At 38.5% G+C, this 27,814-nt stretch overlaps 1 protein-coding gene across 5 annotated transcripts in view; it reads right to left on the bottom strand.

Annotated features, from left to right (window-relative positions):
* The window catches only part of TAOK3 (TAO kinase 3), a 172,361-nt gene that overhangs the window by 88,120 nt on the left and 56,427 nt on the right, over window positions 1-27,814 (bottom strand). For all 5 annotated transcript variants that reach the window (XM_029921769.1, XM_029921770.1, XM_029921765.1 and 2 more), the window contains exon 2: window positions 1,086-1,187. The gene's annotated coding sequence lies outside the window, so the exon portion shown is untranslated. The remainder of the gene's footprint in view (window positions 1-1,085; window positions 1,188-27,814) is intronic.

The raw sequence follows: 27,814 nt of genomic DNA, 5'->3' as shown, positions 1-27,814 counted from the left end.
GTAGGGGAGGTGGGTCAGTGGAGAGGTGAATTAGATAAATCAGAGGATCAAGAGTACACTTATCTTGATGCACACTTAGTAATGTATAGAATTGTTGAATCATTATATTGTACATACCTGAAACTAATATAACACTGTATGCTAATTATACTTCAATAAAAACATATATATAAGCCAAGTAAAAACAAATATACATATACATCCACCGACACAGTCAAAGGCCACAGGAAATTTAAAAAAGAATTAGCAGTGGCTACTAACAATATGAAATATATATAGTTTTGCTAGTAAATCAAAGAAGTAAAAACTAAACTAATAAGACAACTCATTTCACCTACCAACCTGACAAAGTAATAGAGAAAAGATACAGTTTTGGGTCCCTCATCATAAGGCATAAGGAAACAGTCATTTTTATACATTGCCAGAAAATTAGAATGGGTACATTCTCTGACAAAGTAATATCCTTCTAGGAACATACATAAGGCAATGTCCTTTTCGTTTTGTTTTAGCCAAAGAGGCAGGATGTAAGAAGGTAGCGCATAAAGAGGGATGAAACAAAGATGGGAAACAGGGCTTCTTTCATTTCCAAGTTTGGATTTCCCTTACAAGCTTGTTTTATCTGAAGTAGGTGTACGGATTACAGGTAATTTTAAATTTTCTTCTTTCTGCTTATCTGTATTTCCTAAATGTTCTGCAAAGCCTTTTACTTCTGTAAGTAGAGGAAAAGTGATATGAAAAATCTTATGTTACTTCAAAGTCTAATTATAAAGCTCTACAACAAAAAAGGCACTATATATTTCCAGAAGATAATTTGATAATGAGAATCAAAAAAATTTAGGTAAGGGCCTTTCTTTTAAACAATTTCTCCAAATTGTAAGTTATAAGGGAGAATGATGAAAATCTGTAAGGAAAAGACTTTGAAAGTAAAAGTTTTTCATTAAAAATTTTTTATCCCAATTTAATATTTTTACTTTTGCCTTTATATTTCTTAAAAATATAAGAAATTTTAATCATGGAAAAACCAGAAGGTATTATTTCTTTCCATTTTATAGAAGAAAGCTGTATCACGGATCTATGGACAGTACCTCTTTGTGAATGGCACAAAATATACTGTATTGTTCAGATTCATCTTAGCAGCAAACTTTTGTCCTCTTTTAAAACTTCAGTCTTTTGCATTTATGATGCACCTATGGAAAAAGAAGAATAAAATACATCATTATAGAAGCAAAATTAAAGAGGCAATAATTGATCATACGGAAGTTTTAAATATTTGCAAATGTAATATTATGAAGTTAAAACTTTTATCTTTATCTGTTGGTGGATGACAAATACAAAAAATAAGATTTTCACATCAAAAACTTAGGCTACACTTTCACAAGCAATCCCAGGGATTCCTTTCTCCATGCTTATGTTTATTTCTTCATGCTCATATTTATTTTATTATATACAGCTGAAATAATTTATACATATAATTCCATAGTCTACCTCTTTAAAATTTTAAAAAAATGTTTATTTATTTTCGAGAGAGAGAGAGACAGAGTGCAAGCTGGGGAGTGCAGAAGAGAGAGGGGGACACAGAATCCGAAGCAGGGTCCAGGCTCTGAGCTGTCAGCACAGAACTTGACGCAGGGTCGAACTCACGGACCACGAGATCATGACCTGAGCTGAAGTCGGACGCTTAACCAACTAAGCCACCTAGGAGTCCCCACAAACTATCTTTCTAATCTAATTCTGTATTATAAGCATTTTGCCATGTTGTCATTCTTCAGAAAGATCGTTTTAATGATTGCTCGATGTATTGTATCTCTTTATTCATTCACAACTCTTTCTCCTCAATTGGAAGCCAAGGCCATATTCAACTCTTTGTTGAGCTATTAAATGTTACTGGGTCTTGAAGATCTTTAAGCATGTTATTTATCTATGTTTTAGGGCTTTCTTTGGAATGAGTTCCTAGAACTAGAGTTATTTGGTCAAAAATATAACAGTTTTTTAAATGTTCTATTTATTTTTGATACAGAGAGAGACAGAACATGAGAGGGGGAGGGGCAGAGAGAGAAGGAGACAGAATCAGAAGCAGGCTCCAGGCTCCAAGCTAGAACCATGAGCTGTCAGTACAGAGCCCGACGCGGGGCTCGAACCCAAGAACCATGAGATTGTGACCTGAGCTGAAGTCGGAGCCTCAACCGACTGAGCCAACCAGGTGCCCCCCAAAATATAACAATTTAAAACATATAATATGTATACTGAAATAGTTTTTAGGTAACCAACTGGCTTTGGAAATGAAGACCTTATGGACGGGGGAAAATTGGGAAAAAGATTTTGACCTCCATTTTTACACTTTTCCTGTTCAGGATATCCCAATCTCCTCTCATGTCTATACTTATAAACTAAGCTTTCTCATTATTTTTATTATTCCCTCTGATTCTATGGCTGTGGAATGTTTTTAGATTAAGTGGTAGCAAACACTTGCCTGAGTTCTGTATCACATTTTACCTAACCATCAAACCAATCAATTACTGTCGTGTCTGTATATCTACCCTGCTAATATAGCCTGACTACAGCTTCCATAAACTAAAATATTCCTTAGGATATTAGATGAACACCAGTTGCAAGATTTTAAGAAAGTAATTTAAAATAAGGCATTTACTAACATCCTCATGACCTGATTTCAGATGCAGGAGGAACTGTTCACTGGCATTTGGACATGCTACGGACACACATGCTTAGTATTTTTTTTTCCCTAAATGCTTCATTTTTTTTTTTAATTTTATGTCTTTTATTTATTTTTGAGAGACAGAGAGACAGTGTGAGCAGGGGAGGGTCAGAGAGAGAGGGAGACACAGAATCTGAAGCAGGCTCCAGGCTCTGAGCTAGCTGTCAGCACAGAGCCCGATGCGAGGCTTGAACCCACGAAACATGAGATCATGACCTGAGCCGAAGCTGGCGCTTAACTGACTGAGCCACCCAGGCGCCCCAAATGCTTCTTCATTCTTACATATTTTTCTTAAAATGTGTTCTTTATCTTCGGTTGCATAGCTCTATAAATGTAATAAACTCTATGACTTCTAGGAATGAGAGTTTCTCAGTTTTACCTTTTATTCCCCCTTGCTGCAAGACTGGGCATGCTGTTGAGGCTGAAAACTATACTCACGTTTATCCGTTACACTTAAGGGATGTTCTCAGCTTTCTTCAATTTCACAAGCTCCCTTCTTTCTTTATAAATGTCTCTTGACTTCCATAAAACTGTCTTTTCTTGTTTTTCCAAATTATTCCTCCTATAGTTTCTCTTGTTCTCTCTGGTCTCTAAATGAATGTTCCTCCAAGTGTTCACTGCAGCCCTGTGTGTGGCTGCAAGCTGCTAGCCTACTTTCTGTGCGTTCAATGGTTCGCGGTAAGGCTATGGCATCGGACTGCGCCGGCCTCCTTTCCAAGCCCCGGTCCCATATTTTCAAGTATGTTTTTGGCTTCTCCCCTCACATCCACTTCACATTGACTTTGACCCTTGCCTATCCCCTGTCTCAGTTAACTTATAATTCTGCTTCAAATACTTCTTTTTATCTGTTCTTCACTTTCCATTTCTGTTATCTCTTTCTTCTGCCTCTTCTTGGTCAGATTCTATTCTATCTTTTCTGGAATTCATCTTAAAAACATTATTATCATAATCACCTTCCTGAAGCAGAGTTCAGATAACATCACATCTCTGCTCAAAATCTTTCAATGTCTCCCTACGGCCTACAGTTTAAAGAATAGCGTTACCTAACTAAGATTCAAAGCTGGCCCCAAACCCCTACTCTAACCACAATTCTTCAACTCTGTAATCAGGAAAACATGAATTACTCTACAGTTACATTTTCATACCTTTGTCTTTGCTTATGCTATTCCCTCTGACTAGAATATCCAAACCTCAAAACCACTTTCACAACCTAGCTGAACACACCCCTGGTATAAGACCTACTATTTTCTCCCTTTGCATCAGTTTTAAACACATGTACATATGTATTTAAAATATACACAATTAAAATATACACAAAATATATATACATATACATAATATATACACAATATATATATATATATTAATACGCTAACTGGATGACAAGTGCTTCTTCAGAGGTGGATACATGTCTAAATCTGTTTTGATTAATCATTGTATCCCATGACATCTTTTTTTAAAAAGTGGTTTCTTTTGGGTCTGGGTGGCTCAGTCAGTTAAGTGTCTGACTTTGGCTTGGGTCATGATCTCGCAGTTTTTGAGTTCAAGCCCCACATCCAGCTCTGTGCTGACAGCTTGGAGCCCGGAGCCTGCTTCAGATTCTCTCTGCCCTCCTCTACTGCCACTCTGTCTCTGTCTCTCTCAAAGTAATAAATAAACATTAAAAAAAATTTAAACAGTGCTTTCTTTTTTGAAGATATAATTCACATAAATATATAATGCAACTCACCCATTTAAAGTGTACAATTTAATTTTTTTTTGTATATTCACAGGTATGTGCAACCATCACCGTGGTCAATTTTAAAACATTTTCATCACCACGTAAAGAAGTCCCATATCCATTAGCTCTTACCCTCCCATATCTCCATTCCTGAGCAACCACTAGTCTTCTATCAGTCTCTACAGATTTCCTTGTTCTGGACATTCCCTTTGAATGGTTTTTGTGACTGTCTTCTTTCACCTGGCATGCCATTTTTAAGGTTTATCCATGTTGTAGCACGAATCAGTTTTTAATTTCTTGTACTGCTGAATAAAACTCCATTATAGAAATATTCCACGTTTTGTTTCCACTTAGAAGCGGATGGACATTTCGGTCTGTTTCTACCTTTGGCTACTATGGATAATGCTGTTATAACCACTTGTGTATAACTTCTTGTGTGGACATACATTTTCATTTATCCTGATTATATACCTAAGAGTCGAATTGCTGGGCCCTGTGACATCTTTATAGAGAAGGTGCCCTATAAAAATCTGCTGGCATCTCTTTCCCTTTCCCAGCCCAATCTTACTCTAAAAGTGATCTTTAACTTCATCCTTCCCTCCAAACGTGAACAAGGACATTTTTCCTTCCAAGAGGATGGCCGTTTAAGAATTAACTGAAGATGAAATGCTAGGCAGGAAATTACTGTCTCCCTCTTCTTTGACCTCCTGCAACCTCAGGTACTGCATTTACAGTGAGAACAGAGACTGTGCCAAGAATGCAGTATATCTGGTCCTAGGCCCTTGGGCCAACAGAACAATCCAGCTCACTGAGAAGAGAAGATTTCATCAGAGATGCACAACTGAAATGATTTTCTTCACTCTTTAAGAAATGGAAATCTTTCAACAATGACAATCAAGTAAATTATTTTTTCACAGACACCTAACTTAATATAAGGAAGAACACTTGATAGAGAGTATAAATAGAATTATTTTTCGAAGTTCCCTTTTCCCAGAAACTTCCAAGAAAGATAATTCACGGAAAGTCTTCATTGATTTTCAACATTGTAATCACACTGCTTCAACAATAAGCCTGAAGCCAACTAGTTAAAAAAAAAAAAAAAAAAAAAAAGACAACAAAATCACTATAGCTCAGCATGAGGGAGTAAGAATCAGAATGTTTCATATTGAAAGATTTTAAAATCTGAACTTTCAACTCTTTTTTTGTTTTTTAAAACTAAATCTCAGAGAAGTGTCAAATCACACCTATGTAGGAGTGTTATCCAAAATCAAAACCCAGGTCTTCTGATTGTCCATTCCAGAAAACTTCCTTCTGAATCAAGTTGCCTAAGTCAGACTTCAAAACACCAAAAGGTTTTCCGATTTTGCTATATATTGGAGGGTATTCAAGAAAGGTTTAATTAAACATAAAATTGGACTTCTGTGTTATTATTTCTCCAAAAGATCTCATAACATTTGAGTACGTAGTAGTGGGTTTAGTTCTTATGTAGACTGAAGTATAAAAAAATTGGGGGATTTAAGAAAACATTTTACAAAATAAAGGTGCCTAGGTGGCTCAGTTGGTTAAGCGTCGGACTCTTGATCGCAGCTCAGGTCTTGATCCCAGGGTGTGAGTTCAAGTCTCGCATTGGACCCTACACGGGCATGAAGCCTACTTTAAGAAAAAAAAAAAGAAAAGAAAAAAAAGAGAAAGAAAAAAAAAACATTTCATGAAATTCTCACACAGATTTAGGTATTAGGGCCTTAGGAGGGGCTGGTGCACACAAGGGGCTCTGAAATTTGAAGCCTCACTATAAATTAGCCCGTGTAAATTTCTCTTAAAAGAGTTTATTTATTTTTAGAGAGGACATGTGTGTGAGGGGGGCGGGTGGAGCAGGTTCCATGGTGTCAGCACAGAGCCCAATGAGGGGCTCGATCTCACCAACCGTGATATCATGACCTGAGCCAGAATCAAGCTGGACGCTTACCTGACGAGGTGGCTCACACAGTGCCATCCAGGCACCCGGCCAGCCGGTGTAAAGTCCCACGATTTCATTATCCTGCTCCCACAGGGAGACAGAGGCAGGTAAAATCCTCCTTTTATAACAATGAAAAATGAAGTACAACTAGGTGATAGGATGTTTTCAAAGTCAAGACTAGACCAGTTTTTCTCCCTCTTATAGTACAACTATCCTTACAGACTTCAAGAAATTTTTTTTTTTAATTTTTATTTTTTTTATTTATTATTGAGAGAGAGAGAGAGACAGCGCGACAGGGGAGGGTCAGAGAGAGGGAGCCACAGAATCTGAAGCAGGCTCCAGGCTCTGAGCTAGCTGTCAGCACAGAGCCCGATGCGGGCCTTGAACCCACCAACCGTGAGATCTTGACCTGAGCCGAAGCTGGACACTCAACCAACTGAGCCGCCCAGGCGCCCCAAGAAACTTGTTTTTAAAGACAGAAGCAGAAAACTGTTTTGGTTAGTTGCTGCTATTGTCTGCCACTAATATTTAACTGTTATTCTGAAATAAGAAGCCTTTTTTTATGGTACTTTCACTTTGAAAATAAAACCAGATGTTAGTTGCTTTTTATGCCATTGTGATAATATATCATAGTACTGGGGAACTGGAAAGGGATTTATTATTTAAAAAAATTTTTTGTTTTATTTATTTATTAAAAAAGGTTTTTTTAGTGTTTGTTTATTTTTGAGAGACAGAGAGACAGAGCGTGAGCAGGGGAAGGTCACAGAGAGAAGGAGACACAGACTCTGAAGCAGGCTCCAGCTCTGAGCTGTCAGCACAGAGCCTGACACGGGGCTCGAACTCACGAACCGTGAGATCATGACCGGAGCCAAAGTCGGGGCTTAACCGACTGAGCCACCCAGATGCCCCTGGAAAGGGACTTTAAAGTCATCTAATTTCTATCTACTTAGCAAATAATGTAGAAGTGGCTGGAGTTTATTGATTATCATAACAATGATAACTTTTAGTCCACTCCTGGATCAAATGATGTTAAATATTGTAAGGAAGACTCTTCTGAGTCACTCTTTAAGAACTTACATGTGCTAAAAAGTAATTATATCAATTATTTCAGTTTCTTAATTAATTTTTTCTCTCTCCCTAAAAAAGATGCTTAGTTTGAGAGAGAGGAAAGGAGAAGCTCCTTTGGATTTCTTAAATTTAACATTTACATTGTTGTTCTGATCCTTTGATATAAGGCTAGCAACTTGATATCAAGGATGTATCCGTCTGGGGGAAAATGGTACTTAACATGAGTCAAGACCAGGACAAAAATGGTGCTGATATGTCTCCACAAATCCCAAACTACTCGACTAGGCTTTGAAGTTTTCACTTTGCCCTGTATCTTAACCATATGTATGGTGTGAAAACTTTAATTGTAATGCATAATGATAATTTACTCTTTCAAAGAGAATTTCTTAAACTTGATTGATATTCAAGTCTTTATACAAAGTTCTCACAGATCTATAACATCTTCTTAGTTTTAGTCATCCATATCATTTATTCATCTATTCATTCATTCAGTGAACATTTATTAAGGGCCTAACATATGTCCTGTACTGAATAAGACTGTAGGTTCTTCCCTCTACTCAGAGAGCTTGTACTCTAGTGGAGAGAGACACATGAATATTGATACTTCAAATACTAATAAATATTGTAAAGAAAAAAGAAAGCTAAGGTCCGTGGTCAGGGTAGATCTCTTTGATAACTTAAGAGTTGACAGAGGCCTAAAGGCTAAAGGAAGTGAAGTAAAAGTCTTAAAGACTTGTGGCCAGAATAGCAATCCATGCAGAGGGCCTAGCAAGACTGGCTGGTATATTCCAAGAAAAGTCAGGCTGGTGTGTTTAGAACAAAATGAGCAATGGGGAGTGTGGCAGAGGAGGGGATAAGGTCTTCATAACATGATCAAGACTCTGGATTTTATCAAAAGACCACTCTGACTACTGCGTGGAAAACAGATTATATATGGGAGCATGGGTAAAAACAGGGAGACCTGGAAAAAGCCATTACAAAAATCCAAGCAAGAAATGATGGTAGTCGGGACCAAGGTCGAGGTGGTGGTAGACATAGTGAAAAGTGGGTTAATTCAGGATAACTGAGGAGGAACAGACAATGGGCTTTGTTGCTTTAGCTGAGTAAGAAAGAGAAGAGAAAGAAAGGAAGAGAGGACTTGAAAGTTTGTGGCCTGAGCTACTGAAACTACCCATCTATAAAACTGTAATAAACTTCTTAAAGCTTTTATGTAACTTCTAAAACAAATTTACAAACATTTCCCAAATCAAAGCTAACAATGCTGATTTAATATAACAGATGTTATTATTTTGCTGGTACAGTAGCCCCCAAAACAAATACAGCCTTATGCTTCTCACCATGTGATGGTTTAGTTCTCCCACCACTTTTTTCTACCTGTACTCCTGGAGAAAATTCATTTACCCAGCCTGACTGGCATCATCTGGTCTTCACAAGGCAAGAATCCAATATCTATACATTAATTCCATTTCCATACTTTTCTTATTACTCTGAGACAGAGTAGTACCACTTGGCACTGGGAGTATGGCAAACACAAACTCATCCAGAAAGAACAAATCACAGAAGTTTGGCAATAAGGTGGCCATCTACATGCTCCACTATGCATTTTTTAAAAGGAGATGATCATCAAAATGAAACGTAACAACAACAACAAAAAAAACCTCAGAGAACTTTTAGAGCTATTTTCATGTCTTCAAATACCTAGGAGTCTATGGGTCTACTTGAAAACACTTTACAATGGAGTCATATCTTACCCAAGGTGGTTGGGTTCAAAGGTGGACATTTAAGGCCCAAACTGCATATAGTGTAAATTATCCTTGAAAATGCCAGTATACAGTTAATCTTTGAACAGCTCAGGGATGAGGGGTGCTGACCGCCCAATGCTGCCAAAAACCTGCATATAGCTTTTGACTACTCCCAAAATTAACTACTAAAAGCCTACTGTTGAGTGGAAACTTTAATGATAACAAAACAGTTGATTTTGTATGTTATATGTACTATATCCTGAATTCTTATGATAAAGGAAGCATGAGAAAAGAAAATGTTATTAATTATAGGAAAGAGAAAATACATTTATAGTACTCTACTTTTTTTTTTTAAGTTTATTTATTTTTTCTGAGATAGAGAGAGAGAGAGTACACACATGTGAGCGGCAGAGAGGAGAGACAGATCCCCAAGCAGGCTCCACACCATCAGCACAGAGTCTGATGCAGGGCTTGAACTCATGAACCATGAGATCATGACCTGAGCCAAGATCAAGAGTCAGATGCTCAACCAACTGCACCACCCAGGTGCCTCTCTATTTTTAAAAATCTGCATATAAGTGGAGCCTTGCAGTTCAAACCTATGTTGTTCAAGGGTCAACTGTATATGGTTTTGTTTATAAAACCCTTTAAATTAATCTTGTGCATAGTTAAGTGTGGGAGTCACTGAGCTAGTCTAAAAGAGAACAAGAAAAGTTTATCTCTAAAAATAAATCTTTAGAGAAAATTCTCTTTATTTTTAAATTTAAAAAAATGTTTAGATTTTTAATTTATTTTAATTATAGTATGGTTAATATATGGTGTTATATTAGTTCCAGTATAAAACAATTCTTAACCTTTTCTGTGACACGGACTTCTTTGGCAGTCTAGTGAAGCCTATAGATACCTTCTCAGACCAATATTTTAAATGAAAAAAAATTAGCCACTTAGACTTACAAAGGAGACCAGTTATACTAAAATAAGGTTACCAAAATATTTTGTAAATTGTGATATAGGAATATGTATGCTTCTTTATTAATTCATTTAGTAATAAGAGTTAGTAGGGAGTCTAGTAACTATAACAATTTCAAACAGCAATAAATATAAATAATATTTTGAGATTTCTATAACTGTAATGTCTTATAAAATATCTACTGGTGACTGATGATAAACCCTCAGATATTGTTAATACTTGTATGGTTGTTGCCAACATTAATAAATTAGAGGTTAGGGGCACCTGGGTGGCTCAGTCAGTTCAGTGTCCAGCTCAGAACGTGATCTCATGGTCTATGAGTTCAAGTCCCGTACTGCGTTATGTTGCTGACAGCTCCAAACCTGGAGCCTGCTTCAGATTCTGTGTATCCCTCTCCCTCTGTGCCCTCACCCTCAAAAACAGGTAAATGTTATAAATGTTTAAAAAAAAATTACAGGTTAGTAAGAACAAAACTGAATGTTTTCTAACACATTCCTCGATCTATAGAAATGTGGGTATTCAAACAATTCTCTTTTCAAGAAAACCAATATAAATGGGTCCTGCTGAGGACTTCTAAAGAGTTCCTGCCTATCTACAGAGTTTAATCCATTCTATTTCGTATCAAGCTTCCATAACTTCTATTACTAGAAATTAACAGGATGTTGTGAGGATTAAATGAGATAACATATGCCAAGCATATAGTGGATACAGGAAAAAGATATGCTAGATGTGACCATAATTCTTACTTGATCACATTTGTATTACATGCATTGTTATTTAAAAAGCTGTTGAGATGAACTTGACATTCCCCACTGTGGTTCCGCTAGACAGCTCTCACCCCTATACTTTTTGGCATTGCTAGCCCATTTCTGTAGAATTACTTATGTTTTAGGAGTGAGTTGAAATGATGCTACTCCACTCTAAGTACTAAAGATAACAGTCTCTATCAGGGTTTTTGGTTGCAAATGATACCAACTCTAGCCAACTTAGACCAGACATTTGTTTATAGGTGTGATATTCTGATTTGTAATAAGAAATATATATTTGGTCTTTGGGCATAAAACCCCTAAAACCCTTAGAATTTCCTAAGTTATAAGAGCAATAAAGGTAGAAAGAGAGTCTATTATTCATAAGAAGCCCCTTTCAACCACACTTGAGTTTCTGTTAATGAAGTGACTTTTGGAAAGCCCCTATGGATGAGGGCTAGTTGTCAGGGGAACCAACCCTGATTAGAAGATGGGAAATTTCAGCCACATCCCCTGACTTCAGGGAGGTGGGTGGGGCTGGAGATAAAGAATTCAATCACCAGGGTGCCTGGGTGGCTCAGTCAGTTGAGCATCCGACTTTGGCTCAGGTCATGATCTCATGGTCCATGGGTTCGAGCCCCACGTCAGGCTCTGTGCTGACAGCTAGCTCATGAGCCTGGAACCTGTCTTCCGATTCTGTGTCTCCCTCTCTCTCTGACCCTCTCCTGCTCATGCTGTCTCTCTCTCTCTCAAAAATAAACAAAACATTTTTAAAAAATTAAAAAAAAAAGAATTCAATCACCAATGACATAGGATTTAATCAATCATGCTTATGGAATGAAGTCTCCATAAAAACCCAAAAGGATGGAGTCTGGAGAGCTTCCAGGTTGGTGAACACGTCCACATCTGGGAGAGTGGCACACCCCAGTTCCACGGGGACAGAAGTTCCTGCACAGGGAATCCTTCCAGACCTCACCCCACATACCTCTTCATCTGGCTGTTTGTATCCTTTATAATATTCTTTAGAACAAACTGGTAAACGTAAGTAAATGTTTCTGTGAGTTCTGTGAGCCAATTTGCCAATTAATTGAACCTGGGGAGGGGGTTACAGGACCCTCCAACATGTAGCTGGTCAGTCAAAAGCACAGGTAACAACTTGGACTTGCAACAGGCATCTTAAGTTGGGGGGAGGGGCAGTCTTGTAGGATTGAGCTCTTGAACTTTGGGATCTGATGCTATCTCCAGGTAGACAGTGTCAGAATTGAGTTATTTGGTGGTTTGGGAAAATACATATCAGAAAAGGCCATCTCATGATGAACCAGAAAGCTCAGAAAGTGGGCAGGCCCCTAAAAGGGCAAATGCACATTCAGGATCATGCCACGGTAAATGTCTGAGATTCCACTGCTACCTTGCTTTACTAGATTCTTGACTCCTTTACAACTGACACAAACCGTATCTATTTATTGTGCCCTGAGCTCTCAAGATTCAAACTCCTGGGCTGGAACATCTGATTGACCGAAGTCACATGTCCACAGGCCAGCTGTCAGGCAACTGAGAAAGAAATATCTACCTGTACTTCCTCTGTATCCATAGCAGAAAGACTAACATTGCCTCCTTTCCATTAAAAAAAATTTTTTTTAAGGTTTTAAAGAGACAGAGGGAGACACAGAATCTGAAGCAGACTCCAGGCTCCAAGCTGAGCTGTCGGTACAGAGCCTGACATGGGGCTCGAACACATGAAGTGAGATCATGACCTGAGCCAAAGTCTGACACTTAACAGACTGAGCCACCATGGTGCCCCCACCGCTTTCTATTCATAACAGGATAATGTTCCAGCAATGAGCAACCCACCCTATAAATATCTACTCATTAATGATCAAAAGCCACATCACAACTCAGAAGCTAAGTGACAAACTTGGATTTGGAGCATTCCAGTATTTAATTCTTTCTCCTTAATCAATTCCCTTTAACTTAAATAAGTTTTATTTATTTTTTTTTAAGTTTTATTTCTTTAAGCTTCTTCTTATCTACCAAATCTTACTCTTCTCATGAGCTGAATAAGAGGTGTTATGACCCCAAAGTAGTGCTCAACTATTCATTCATCCATTTATTCATTCAACATTTCCTAGATATTCATTATGCTTAAGACATCATGCTAGGGGTTGAAAAATATGTAATACAGAAACAAATTATCTAGAACCAGTAAGTGTTGCAAGTAGTGTGGAAGTTCAAAGGAGGTAAAGAGAACTAACTCTCTAAAGAATAGGGGATGGGGACGGGCAGGTGATTGATGGGTTCCCGAATGAGTGACATTTGGATTGCTCTGTTAAGAACAGGTAGAATTTTCAGGAAATGCTGTGAGCATGTGATGGGAGGTTGCAGCATGTTAGGAAATGGCAAAAAACTTAAGTTCTGCAGCTCTGGGACAAGAATCCTTTATAAACAAAGGTGGAAGAGTCTATTGGGTCTAGATTTTCAGGGATCTTGAATATCATGCCAAGGATTTTAAGCTTTTTTTCTGCAATGATGAAAAAACATTATTAGATTCAGGCTTCAAGAATAATACTCTAGGGACGCCTGGGTGGTTCAGTCGGTTGAACGGCCGGCTTCAGCTCAGGTCATGATCTCACAGTTCGTGGGTTCAAGCCCCACATCTGGCTCTGTGCTGACAGTTAGCTCAGAGCCTGGAGCCTGCTTCAGATTCTGTGTCTCCCTCTCTCTCTGAACCTCCTCTGCTCATGCTATCTCCCTCTGTCTCTCAAAAATATTTGAGACATAAAAAGACATAAAAGTATTTTTTAAAAAAGAATAATACTCTAGTTATCTGGCAGTAATATACAGACGGAAGTGGGAAGATTTTGTTAAAAAACATTATATACACATCATAGAAAAAAATTGAAAGTATATAGACCAAAATATTATACTTGGGTATTGGAAACACAGGCATTTTGTTTTCTTTGTACTTTTCTGTATTTTCTGTATTTTCTCCACTGAATGTATATTACTTTGTAATGAAAAAATTAAGTAAAAAATATTAAAAAAAATTGAATTAGACTAGAAGACGACTAGATCAGGAAGGGCTACCAAACAAGAAAGAATAATAATGTTATCCGAGGATGTTGGCAATAAAATTGAAAGCAGAAGGTAGATACCATGACTCTAGATGCAAGAATGCCACATTAATAACATGACTTAGAGTCAGCAATTGACTGGCTCAATAGCCTGGAAAAGATATGGAAGTCAAAGTTAGCTCTGAGGCTCTAACAACAAGCGACAGAGGAGGTTAATTGTTCTGTGAGCAAAAATATGGAATTTAGTAGAAGGGACAAGTTCGATGGTAGAAAGATGATGAGTGTTTTCTTGCCAAATGGACTTTTAAGTGCTAGATGGACATCCAGGGAGAAATATACAGCAGGTAGTAAGAAATGAAAAGTTGGAATGCAGGGGAAATGATGGAACTAGACATTCAGATCTGGAATTATTTGTATAAGGTGGATGAGAGAGTTAAGAAGGTACTATGGTTAACTCAGGTAAAGAGTGGCGAAAAAACAGAAGGCTAAGAATAAAATCTTGGGAAAATATTTTGAAGTTGAATTCTTAGTGAATGCTAGATAAATGCTAAGTCAATATTATATTTCTATAATTAGGCATTCTCTCCATTATACTCAATTTAATGAAAAGGTTTAAAATGACTTCCCTAAGTCTAACAAAGTGAGATGAATAGTCAAAAGAATACTATCAGAAATAAAATTTAGATTTTTATATGACTGGCTTTTGCTTCATGCTAATGATGAAAAAGTCTGCTGTCTTTGAAAATGTATTAAACACAGTGGAGTACTACATGGCAATGAGAAAGAATGACATATGGCCATTTGTAGGAAAGTGGATGGACCTCGAGGGTGTCATGCTAAGCGAAAAACGTCAGGCAGAAATGTTTGCACTCAGGTCTAACAGGAGAACAGGAGAAACCTAATGGAGGACCAGAGGGAGGGGAAAAGGGAAAGGGAGTTGGGGAGAGAGAGGGACACAAAACTTGAGAGACTATTGAATGCTGAAAATGAACTGAAGGTTGAAGGGGAAGGGGGCGGGAAGAGGTGGTGGTGATGGTGGAGGGCACTTGTGGGGAAGAGCACTGGGTGCTGTATGGAAACCAATTTGACAATAAACTATTAAAAAAAAATAAATAAATGGAAAAAAAAGAAAACGTATTAAAATTTTTTTTCTTCTAATGTTTATTTATTTATTTTTGAGAGAGAGAGAGACAGCGTGAGCAGGGGAGGGTCAGAGAGAGGAAGATACAGAGTCTGAAGACAGGTTCCAGGCTCTGAGCTAGCTGTCAGCAGAGCCTGATGTGGGGCTCAAACCCACGAACCACAAGACCATGACCTGAGCCGAAGCCAGACACTCAACCAACTGAGCCACTAGGCACCCCAAAAATGCATTTTTAAAAAAGAAAATATGTGCAGTATAGCAATAAAGTGAACCAACTGATATTTTAATCAGAAGTTTAGATTTAGATTTAGGTTTTAGATTTAGACTGTATCTAAGATAGAAGTTAACTCATTTTTAAGTTTACTCATGCCATTATAGTCTAGATTGAATTTCTGATCAGAGAATACTTGGCGGTTAGGATGGGAACAGCATCATGTACGGTGGAAGAACTCTGCCCTGGAAGACAGGAGCCGTAGATTCTAGTGCCATATTGGTCCCTAAATGGCTCTGTGGCATTGATCCAGTTCTTGAATTTGTTTTTAAAAAAAAGTTTTTTTAACATTTACTTTTTTAACATTTTTGAGACAGAGAGAGAGAGAGAGAGCGCGCAAGCATGAGTGGAGGAGGAGGAGAGAGAGAGAGAGGGAGAGACACAGAATCCGAAACCGGTTCCAGGCTCTTGACCTGTCCCACAGAGCCTGATATGGGGCTCGAACTCATGGACTGCAAGATCATGACCTGACCCTGAAGTCCAACGCTTAATGGACTGAGCCACCCAGTTGCCCCCAATTATTTAATTTCTCTTAAGCCTCGCTTTCCTGGTCTTGGGGCTAGTTCAGACAATTTCTAAGTTCTATTCCAACTCTAAAATGGTATGATTTTGGCAGGTTGCTTGATTTAAAATCTTGTATTCAGATTCACGCACATAAAAATGCCCTGAGTTCAATATAACTAAAATTCCCAAAAATCTTCACTTGAATTGCTCCAAAGTCAAATAAAAGAAACACCCAGGATGTAAACACCTTTAGTCTCTCCACATTTTACCTGCCACTGATCACCAAATACACGAAGGCCCTGTGAGAGCCCTGTATTTTTAACTGTTGACTCCCTGCAGCAGGACTGTAGCACCAGGCATTGGAGATAATAGAACACGCAGACATAAGAGCTTTGAAAATAAACCTTCTTACAGCTAATGAAGGATTATCTGGCATGTAATTTTTCTAAATGTCACAGCTATTAGCAAGCCCCTTTTGTGTTTGTTTGGGACTATTTCTCTTCTGTCTACTTTATTGCCCTGAAAATAGAAGTTTTCCTTAGCCACAATCAGATTTAGGGACCCAAAAACTTCAGAATTCAACTTCTTTTACTTCTTGGAAAAGGTCTACTTGGCCTCTGCTATGAATTGAATTGTGTCCCTCCCCCCAACCCCAAATTCATATTTTGAAATTCCAGCCTCTAAAATGACTATATATGGAGATAGAGCTTTGGAGAGGTAATTAAGGTTAAATGAAGTCATAAGGGTGGGACCCTAATTCAATGGGACTGGTGGCTTTATAAGAGAATGATCTCAATCTTCAATCTCTTTCTCTCCCTGTCTCTCGCCCCTCCCTCCCTCCCTCTCTCTTTCTCTCTCTCCTTGTTTCACTTCCTTCTTCTCCCTCTCCCTCTCTTACACTGGCAAGGAGGAAAGGCCTTTCGAATACAACTCCAAAGTTCCCTGGTGGTCTAGTGGTTAGGATTCTGCGCTCTCAAATACAACTCCAGAAGGTGGCCATTGTGCAAGCCAGGAAGAGAGATTTCACGAGAAACTTACTCTGTTGGCACCTTGATTTTAGACTTCCTAGACTCCAGAACTGTGAGAAAATTGATTTCTGTTTTTTAAGCTACCCAGTCTGTTTTTTGTTTGTTTGTTTGTTTATCAAGGTGAAATTTATTAGAAAATTTTGCTCATCGTGTGGAACACTAGCAGAACAAGTTACTCACAATCTAGGGTTTTTCTGTACTTATTAAGCTAAAATTTTTTCAGCCATTGGTCATTGCAGATTTATAAATACTTGTCAGATTTATAAATAAATTGTAGCTGGACATATATAGCTAACTGAAAAAAAGATTACAGCTTCTAAAAGTGAGAACATTTTGCTTAAAACAAATGTGTGTGTGCCTACACACACACACACACACACACACACACACACCCCCTAAAGTTTCGTTGTCTATGTAGTTATATTTAAACACTTCAATGTGGTATTTCATGGCTTTTCCTAAGATATTTTATTTTATTTTTTTTAACGTAACACAATTTATTTTTTTAACATATACAATTATTTTCCGTCATTTACAATACAGTAGCAGCCTGAGCAGACTATGAGAGCCTCCCCCCCCCCCACCTCCATATTTATTTATTTTTGAGAGCCCGGGGACAGGGGACAGGAAGCGGGGAGGCAGAGTGAGAAAGAGGGAGAGAGAAGGAGAGGGAAAATGCTGGTCTCCACGCTGACAGCAGGGAGCCTGATGTACAGCTCTAGGCTCGATCTCAGGAACCTTGAGATCATGACCTAGGCAGAAATCAAGAGTCCTATGCTTAGATGACTGAGCCACCCACATACTAAAAGAGAATTCTTAAAGAATTTTTGGACTAAGATTTGGACAATATTCAAATGGCTTCTAAATTAAGAGTGAAAATGTATTCTTTTTCAGGTAGCTAGAGAAACTAATCATTTCATAATCCTTTTCCTTTAAAAAATATATCTTGATAATTCAAAGATCTGGGTAGAAATACTACTCTTGGAACCAGAAGACAAAGTTCACAATTACTTCGTTATAATAATAACGTAAAACACACACAAGTACAGTAATTAGAATACACATACTTGATTAAGCATAAAATCTTGACCTAAAATCTGTTTTGAAAGACTCTTTACATTTATTTGATCTTTCAGCAATACTGCCTCTGATATGAACTTTGAATGTGTAAGTTCCACAAGACATAAGTGATTACAAGTACTTTCTTGTTCAAGTATTTAAAGCAATTTCTTCATGATTGAGTGACTGACTCGAAACTCAGGAACTGAATGAACTGTCAGTTCTCTATATCCCAGCTGATGTAAAAAACTCTTTAAAGCTGTTTATGAATGGAACCCATCTCGTATACTACTGCCAGGAATTATCAACCCGAAAGTAAAATCTGACCATGCCACTATCCAGCTTAAAACCCTTTAATCCCATCATGTACAGGATATAAAATCCAAGCTCCTTATAGATAGATGGCAAATGAAATCCTCTGTGATCTGTTTCTTGTCTGCTCTTGTCCCTTGTCCTTGGTAACTCCAGGGCCTCACACTGGATGCCTGAGTCACATCTAACTACTTCCTTGGGATACGAAGAAGTACCCATCGGCGAGGTGCCTGGGTGGCTCAGTAGGTCTGACTATGCTTCAGGTCATGACCTCATGGTTTGGGGTTCAAGCCCTGTGTTGGGCTCTGTGCTGAAAGCTCAGAGCTAGAGAGCCTGCTTCAGAGTCTGTATCTCCTTCTCTCTCTGCCCCTCCCCCACTTGCACTGTCTCCTCTCCTGTCTCTCAAAAATAAACGTTAAAAATTAAAAGAATATTTTTAATGTTTTATTTATTTATTTATTTATTTATTTATTTGAGACAGAAAGAGACAGAGCGTGAGCGAGGAGGGGCAGAGAGAGAGGGAAACACAGAATAATTGGAAGCAGGCTCCAGGCTCCCAGCTGTCAGCACAGAGCCCAACATGGGGCTCGAACCCACGAACGTGAGATCATGACCTGAGCCAAAGTCAGAGGCGTAACCAACTAAGCCACCCAGGTGCCCCTAAATTTTTTAAAAAAACAAAAAGAAAAAAGTACGTGTAGGCAGCCTGTTTCTTCTTGTTTTCCTAGATAACCAGAAAGCATTCAAGAATCTGCTCAAATAGTGCCATGTCAGGGAAACTTTCCTGATTGTTCCCTAAGCTGGGGTGGGTTTTTTCCACAAAAGGATGTGGTAACCATTTCTCATATACATGGTATAAACACAAGATTTAGATTACCTTAGGTAAATGTCTCCCATTAGGACCATCAGGACTGAGATCATATTTATATCACCAGGGTCTAACATACCAGATGGTATTCTGTCTATGCTGCTGAATTACACAAATTCATTTATCAAATATATTAAAACAGTTTTCATTTTAAGGAATATTATAACAGGTATTTTTGTTAAGCAAGTAATCATTGCTACTTAATGTGTTTTTTTTTTTTTTAAGAAAGAGAGAAAGCAGGGAAGAGAAAGGGCAGAAGGAGAGAGAGAGAATCTTAAACAGTCTTTGCACATAGAGCCTGATGTGGGGCTCAATCCCATGACCCTGGGATCATGACCTGAGCTGAATTCAAGAGTTGAATGCTTAACTGACAGAGTCACCCAGGCATCCTATTAATGTGCTTTTTATTTTATTTTTTTAAGTTTATTTATTTATTTTTGAGAGAGACAAGAGAGAGTGTGAGTGGGGAAAGGGCAGAGAGAGGTGGGGGGAGAGGGAGAATCCCGAGCAGGCTCTGTGTGGTCAGTGAATGGGGCTCAACGTGGAGCTCGAACCCACAAAACTGCGAGATCATGACCTGAGCCGAAATCAAGAGTTGGATGCTCAACCGATTGAGCCACCTCAATGCCCCAATATGTTTTTTTAAATTAGTATTTCTACAGGTTGCTTTACCTAAAATGAACCTGACCTTTATTGTGGAAATTTATCATCTTATTGAATGACATGGTACCCAAATGTTAATAATTTGAGAATAATCAGTACTCTTGACTTACTTGTTCAAAGAGCTCTCTATTTCAATGGATGTCTTAAAAAATCTGGTGCTTGATATCATCCCATTTTAACATCTAGAAAACCCTTTGGAGTCCAAGTCTATACATATTCATTTTTTAAAAGTGAAATAACAGGGGTGCCTGGGTGGCTCAGTCAGTTGAATGTCCGACTTCGGCTCGGGTCATGATCTCATGACTCGTGAGTTCGAGCCCCGCATCGGGCTCTGTGCTGACAGCTCAGAGCCTAGAGCCTTCTGATTCTGTGTCTCCCTCTCTCTCTGCCCCTCATGCTCATGCTCTGTCTCCCAATAATAAATAAATGTTAAAAAAATTTAAAAAGTGAAATAACAGCTATATTACATGTTAAACAAAAACTTAATCCTGCTATGCAATATTTTTTCCGCATGGACTGTCATAATACATGATATCCTTATATTAAGTAGTTCAGAATCTATTAATTAGGTCTGCCTTCAGTCAGCAGTCCAAAATATCATTTATTTTGGCTTACAGGACATCATTCAGTCTTTTATTAGAATTTTAAGATATTCATTCATTGTTCCCTATGATAAATGAACTAATTTTAGGACAAATATAATAAAGAAAATCAACAAGCATTTATTTCAGACTACTAAAGGCACTAAAGATAGAAAACTTACTTTCATTGGCAGGGCCTAGTTTAATGTAATCAATGCTCTCATCAATATAAATAACATTTATTCAATGCTTGGTATGTGCCAGGCACTGTACATTATCTTATTCAAACCTTGACACAATACTATGAAAAAGTTAATATTATTGATCTCATTTTACAGATAAAAATCTGAGGTCAAACTTCACAGAACTAGTGTGTGGTAGAGTTGGGATTCAAATCTAGACAGTCTAACCTCTTAAGGCCCCTCTCTTAACCACTATGGCAATTTTCAGTTAAATCACTGCAGGAGAGATTTCAGAAATTAATGACTTGATACATTAAAAAGGACTCTATCTAGCCTACAGTATTCCTGAATGCTAACTGCTTAATTATTTTGATTAGCTCTACCCAAGGCCAAACCAGAAGATCGAGACCCTCCCATCTAAAATTTTCTTTGGGGGCATTTGGCTGGCTCAGTAGGAGGGATGTTTGACCGATGATCTCAGGGTCATGAATTCAAGCCTCATGTTGGTTGTAGAGATTACATAAGGAAAAGTTTTTTAAAAAAACCCAAATCGTTCTTTTCATTTTGTGCTTTAAAATAAGAAAGGCAATATCATCATTGAGAATTTCTGTTCTGTAAAACGTAGTCTGCCAATGAAAGACAAGAGAGGCCTGAGTACCTAAAATCTTCTGAGGTAATCCTATCCTGAGACTTTTGGAGATGCACTTATACCCTAGAACGTTAGCATTTAGAACTTGAAACTCTCGCCTAATTTCTAATGTTGAAGGCGTAACTCAGCATTCTTAGTCACCTTTAATTTTGCTTTGTCAATGGCAGGTAGGGAAAGCATCCATAAACGCGGACAGAATACGTGTTACAGCAGTTTCCTCCTGTCGAGAGCTGCCTCACACCGCTTCAGCAATTCTCTCTCGCAGAACTGTCTTCAAAAGTGTACAAATCTCTATCTATTCTAGCTAATGTACAAGGCGACACTGAAATTCAATATTAAATTGCTTTTTCTTTTCCTTATTAAAATTTTTAAAAATGTTTATTTATTTTTGAGACAGAGACAGAGTATGAGTAGGGGAGGGGCAGAGAGAAAGTGAGACACAGGCTCCAGGTTGTGAGGTGTCAGCACAGAGCCTGACACGAGGCTTGAACTCAGTGACCATGAGATCATGACCTCAGCCGAAGTCAGATGCTTAACTGACTGAGCCACCCAGGCACCCCTTAAATTGCTTTTTAACAGTAAACACTCCTACAACTGACTTGAGATATCTCCAAGTCCTTAAGTTAACTTTGAGGGGTGGAGAAAGTGTACCAGGAACTGAACGTAATATTTAGAAGAATTTTAACAACATGCAGTAAAGTTTTATCTTTCATCTGTTTTAGACATAGAAGGAGAGATGAGCCACGTAAGCAAATAAGGCCACCTATGGTAAGTTCAATCATTTACATTTTCTTGCTTCCAAACTCTCCTATACGCAGTCTGAAACGTCCTTTCCTGAGACAGAGCCCGAATCGTATCACAGTGCTATTCAAATACCTTTGATAAAGACATCCAAACTCCATGAAAAGATACCCAAGGCTGCTAAGATCTGGTCCAAATCCAAGTTTACCAGTTTCCAGTTATTCCTGAAAAGCGCTAGATACTTTCAGTCTCAACACTTGCTTGTGCCTTTTCCTTAGCGTGTAGTATCATTTTGTTCCTTTTCAAGCCAAAATCCTACGGTTTCTTCAAGACCCAGTTAAATTCCACCTCTCTTCCTTACCTCTGAGAGTTAAAATTCAAAACTGCCACGGCACGGTATTTGTACTCTTGTTATAACACCAACCAGCTACAGCGGGTATTAAATGAATGGTGAGCTGTGAACACCCTGGCTTCTTCCACCGGCAAAAATGTTCCCTGATCTTTTCCTCCATCCGCAGTGATCCTTCTCTTCTCCTGCTCTTTCGCGGGGCAGGGTCATTTTTAAATGTGTAGATTTAAAGAGGCTGACCTGAGTTGCAGTTTAAATTTAATTCATTATCCACTAAACAGTATTTATTTAGTGCCCTGAGCATGTGCCAGTCTAAGCAGTTGGAGAAACCAAACCCCCTAACCTGTTGGTGGAGAGAAACAGACAATGAACCATAAGCGGAATAAAGTAAATTAGCGTATTAAAAGAGTGATGAGTGCTTTGGAAGATGAGACTTGTAGAGTGGGAGAGGATGGGAATCAGGAATGTCCAGGGTATGGTTTTAAGATCTCTGCTCAAATGTGCCCACCTCAGAGAGGTCCTCCCAGAGCACCCTTAGTAAAGTGCTTTTTGGGGCGCCTGGGTGGCTCAGTCGGTTAAGTGTCCGGCTTCGGCTCAGGTATGATTTCACGGTTTGTGGGTTCGAGCCCCGTGTTGGGCTCTGTGCTGATGGCTAGCTCAGAGCCTGGAGCCTGCTTCAGATTCTGTCTCCCTCTCTCTCTGACTCTCCTCTGCTCGCACTGCCTCTCTCGGTCTCTCAAAAATAAATTAAAAAACATTAAAAAAAAAAATAAAGTGTTTTTTCTCCCTTTTAGTGACTGTCGTCATTATGTTTATATTGTTACTGCTTCTCACCCGTCTGTACTGCTCACTGCTACATTCTCCCATACATAATAGGCACTCAACAGACATTTGCTAGAATAAAAGGAGATGCCCAAATTATATCATTATACTGGAGCCAATCACATGGTAAAAAGTGATCTGTTAAATCCCACTAAATCCAAAAGAACTAGTGTCTTCAGATGAAACATACCATAGTACAACAAAAATGCAATAACATTTGGGAATGTGGATAACACAATTGGTAACGCCAGGATATATGCCCAGATATAAGGTGCTTTTTATTTTAACCCAAACTATTTCTCAGAAACAGGAAGTCACTCCATACTTCAACCCTTCCTTACAAAGCCTCTCAAATTCCAAGGTACTCTCACAATTTCTTTTGAACAGTTATTATTAATTGGGAAAGGCATACTAGTCTGAAATGACCCAATTAATGCCACTTTTACATGCTTACAGAGGTCACTAAAAATTAAATGGAAATTTAGCAACTATTCTTGAGATTTTTCTGCCCCAAATTGCAAGTCCGAGATCAGTAATTCTCAAACTTGGATGGGCATCTATCACCTGGGTATCTTGTTAAAATGCAGATTCTGATGTCGGTAGTAGGAAGGCCATATTCCTTTTTTTTTTTTTAAGTTTATTTATTTTTGAGAGAGAGAGAGAGAGAAAGTGCGTGTAAGAGAGCAGGGGAGGGGCAGAGAGACAGTCCCAAGCAGGCTCGGCACTGTCCACGAGGAGCCCAACGTGGGGCTGGAACTTCCGAACTGTGAGATGATGACTTGAGCTGAAATCAAGAGTCCGGTACTTAACCGAGTGAGCCACCCAGATGCCCGAGAATCTGTATTTCTAACAAGGCCATTATTGCTGCTTCATGGACTATGTTTTGAATTGCAAGGCACAAAATAAACTTGTGAAAACCAAGCTCTTCTGTCACTATATTTTTATGATTTAAAAATGAGTATATTCATAGCAGAGGAAAAGAACATGCTAGGCAGCTGAAAGCTGCAACAGGATGTGAGTTTTTCATAAAGCAGTTCTTACTAATTTCCCTTCATCCACCCTATTCCTCCACCAATTCATGTCTATGTTTATAGAACCAGATTTTTTTCAAGGCCACACCTTGAAAAAACTATACACTGAAGTGTTAGAGATAGAAAGGGAGTACTCATTTTGGTAATTTAATTTGGGTGATAATACTAGTCAAAATTGGTTTTCTCTTTAAAATCTTTCCATTTCTCAGTAGCTCATTAACCCATACTACGTCTTTTAAACTGTTTATTTTTCATGGCTGGCAACTAGGGCCATGAGAGGGGTGCTTGGGGGCTCAGTCGGTCAGGTGTCAAACTTCTGGTTTCAGCTCAGGTCTTTCATGATCCCACAGTTCGGGAGATCGAGCCCTGAGCTAGGCCCTGTGCTGATAGTGGGGAGCCTGCTCAGGATTCTTTCTCTCTCCCTGTCTCGCTCTCTTTTTGCCCCTCCTCCTCTCTTGCTTGCTCACTCTCTCAAAACAAACAGTTATGATATGTGTATTCCTGCAATAAACAAACAGTTATGATATAAATGTATTCCTGTATTGTGTTGATGGAATCAAGCTGATTTGATAGAGCTCATTTGGAGACACTGGGTATTTTTTGCTTTCCTCTCCATCCAACCTCTTAACCCTATAATTAAAGCCTAATATGTTCAAATCAAGCAGGATTACTGGGCAAGAGCCATTTCACCAGGGTATGAACTGCTTCTGTGCTGGTTAGTTCTAGAATATCAGCCGGGAAACATCATCAAAGGAAATCAAGGCGATTCCTTTGCTGATAAGGAAACTGTAAAGAATCTCTTTAGAACTAGCAACAGCAAGCTCAGTAATGCAAATGCACTCGTGTTCATCTGAACAACAATCTCCCCATTTACTATTTAGCAAAGATTGAAAGAGCAGGACCAAAGCTCAAAAGATGGAAGGTGTAAAAGAAAGTCTCTTTTCTGCACATTTTGGCAGGCATAATACTGAATTTGCATCTGTCTGAGTGGTAACTTCCAAAAATCTGAGTAAGTAAATGTGAGCTGAATTTCAAGTGAAAAAACAGATAATTCTCAGACTCTGCGTTTGTGTGTCAGGGTGGGGGGTTGAGTACCGAAGAGGGGAGGATTAAGCAGGGTGAAGCCAGCTCACAAACCCTAAGACTCACCCTAAGTAAAGAGGAGCTCAGAGCCAGTTTTCTAAATAACCTCCCCACAGTAAATACACACACACTGAAGAATCTTTAGTCTACTGAAGGTTATTTTGCCAAGTGCTTTTTTCTTTCTGAATTTCTGCTATTCTTTCTGTTCTTCCACAATTGTAAGCGCCCGTGGTCTAATTAATTATTTCCTCATTCTTGTCTTCTTTCTTCATAAGGACCAACCCCCTTCCTCTTTTTTACCTCCTTCATACAGTCAGAAATGACCAAATCCAGGTCTCCTTCCAGTATGGATGTTTTAGTCTGTTTTGCAGTTTTTTTTTCTTCACTAATATTCATCCCTGCCTGGGTTTCCTTGGCATTTGATAAATGTTAGATAGTATAATGCCACAAGTAGAAGCAAATGTCATCATCATCAGGAAGGCTTGATTACAGTGGCAAAGAGGTAGAGACATCAAAGCAAAACAGCTGATAGAAGCTGAAAAAAAAATTCTAGCACTCAGCAGAGTGCCTGGTCCAGAAGGAACTCGGTGACAGGTGTGCTTACGAGTTTTGTTGAAGTTTTAAGGATCCTTCTCACCACAACTAACCTTGTACATTGTAACTAGACTCCTCCCCAAAGCAAGAAGAATTCATGAAGTTCTTCATGATTCAGCAAAGATGCTTTTTGTTTTTCATTCAAATTTGGAGTTATTAAAGCCTGAAGCTGTGGTCAGAATGGGTCACAGTTCAAAGCATGACAAGAATGAGCGCATCAAAAGTAAGAAAGGCAGGGGGTGATATTTATTTCTTCTCAGACTACCTAATTCCCTTTCACAGAATTTTATTACATATGAACAAAACACCTCTTGTAGAATATTTGTGTGCTTTTTGATATTTTTCTAGTAGCTGTCTTTGGTCACTCTGTCTTTATTCACTGATTTCTAAGTGGGAGAAAGAAAAGAAAACAAAACAAAAACTTTCTGCACAGATCAAGGAAGGAATCTAGAGTGACCTGTGTCATTTATCCAGTTATGTAAGATTCTGGAAAAAAGTTTCCAATAAAAAAATGCAACATTTCCAACAACTCTTAGTTTTTCCAACGTATGTTTCTAAAATGACAGAGAACAATAAGTAAGTTGTGAACTAAAGGAAAGCAATAAAGACGCTTCTCAGATTGACTTTTCTACCTGTGACAAACACGTGTTCAGGATTAGTCCTGTATTTGTGTATCTCTTGGGAATAACCCAGTATCAGTTGGTTCGAGTTAGGATAAGAAAATGGAAAAGAGAAAGAAGTTACAGATGAGCAAGTCTGAGAGATTGGGATGAGGAGCGTATCACTGACTCAGTCACTAAAAGGGAGCACCACCTGAGGTAATAGGGATGCAGTCTGTTTTCAACAGCTTGAATTCAACAGAATGCCAAGACAGACTGTGCTAGTGATTGGAGAAACGGGATAGCGCCTCAATTCTGAAAAGGCATCAATTTCGATGTCACTAGCATACTGAAATGGGGAGAATGGGTAGACTCTTTTAAGGGAAGAATGTAAAGAAAGGGCAGAGAGCTAATATTCGAGTCCTCTAGAGTCACCTCAATTAGTTTAACTGGTGGTTTCACCAGTAGCATGGAGCAGCGAATTGGGTGAGGAGGGTAAGTCATGTAAGAGTTCTAAGTCTCATTTTCCTCATCTGTAAAAGAGAAATAACTACCACATCAAGTGGGTGTGAGAATTAAGTAACACAATGAATATACAGCCTTAATACAATGACTAATATATAAGTTCTTAAACATATGTGTGAAGTCAGAAAGAGGAAGAAGAACCATGCAAAGAGACAGGGCAGTAACAGGTTCATGCATTCATTCATACACAAAACGAATACAAGGTACACTGAGTATCTACAATGCATAAAACATTAGGCTGGAAGAGAACCAAGACAGCATAGAGTCGTTTTCAGTTCAGATTCACCCAACATCTGCTGAGTACCTTCTTGTGTCTGGCATTAGGTACGCTTTCACTTCTCTCACTGGGGATATAATGTAAGGTGGGAGATTCTCTAAAAGGATCAAGTGTTAAAGTTAAATAAAGATTTAGAAAAGATCATGAAAGATGGCAAAATGGAACTCCTGATGATCTTTGAGAAAACTGTTTCAGTTAGCTGGAATGGGATTTGTTTGGGACTGTGGTGGGGAGTGAAGGAAATGAAAGTGGGGGAGGAGGGTATTTTTATAGGCACACTAGTATGAAACAAAATAGAGTAGCAGGGTCAAGTATAGGTTTTTGTAGATATGTAGAGATCTGTGCTTGCCTAAAGGAAAGAGGGAAGGGGTCAGTGGAAAGGAAGAGACAAGAACAGCTAATACTTAGTCATTTTTTTTAAAACTGTGGCAAAACAAGAAATGTTTAGGTATGCTTGGAAAAGAAAACATCTTCTGTACATTAGTCACTCAATGAATGAACAATGCCAACAACTCAACGCCAATATATTGAAAGACTTGGCTTTAAAG

The sequence above is a fragment of the Suricata suricatta genome, chromosome 14 (assembly GCF_006229205.1).
Source record: "Suricata suricatta isolate VVHF042 chromosome 14, meerkat_22Aug2017_6uvM2_HiC, whole genome shotgun sequence".
Taxonomy (NCBI): Eukaryota; Metazoa; Chordata; class Mammalia; order Carnivora; family Herpestidae; genus Suricata; species Suricata suricatta.
This window is presented reverse-complemented; position numbering and strand designations above follow the sequence as displayed.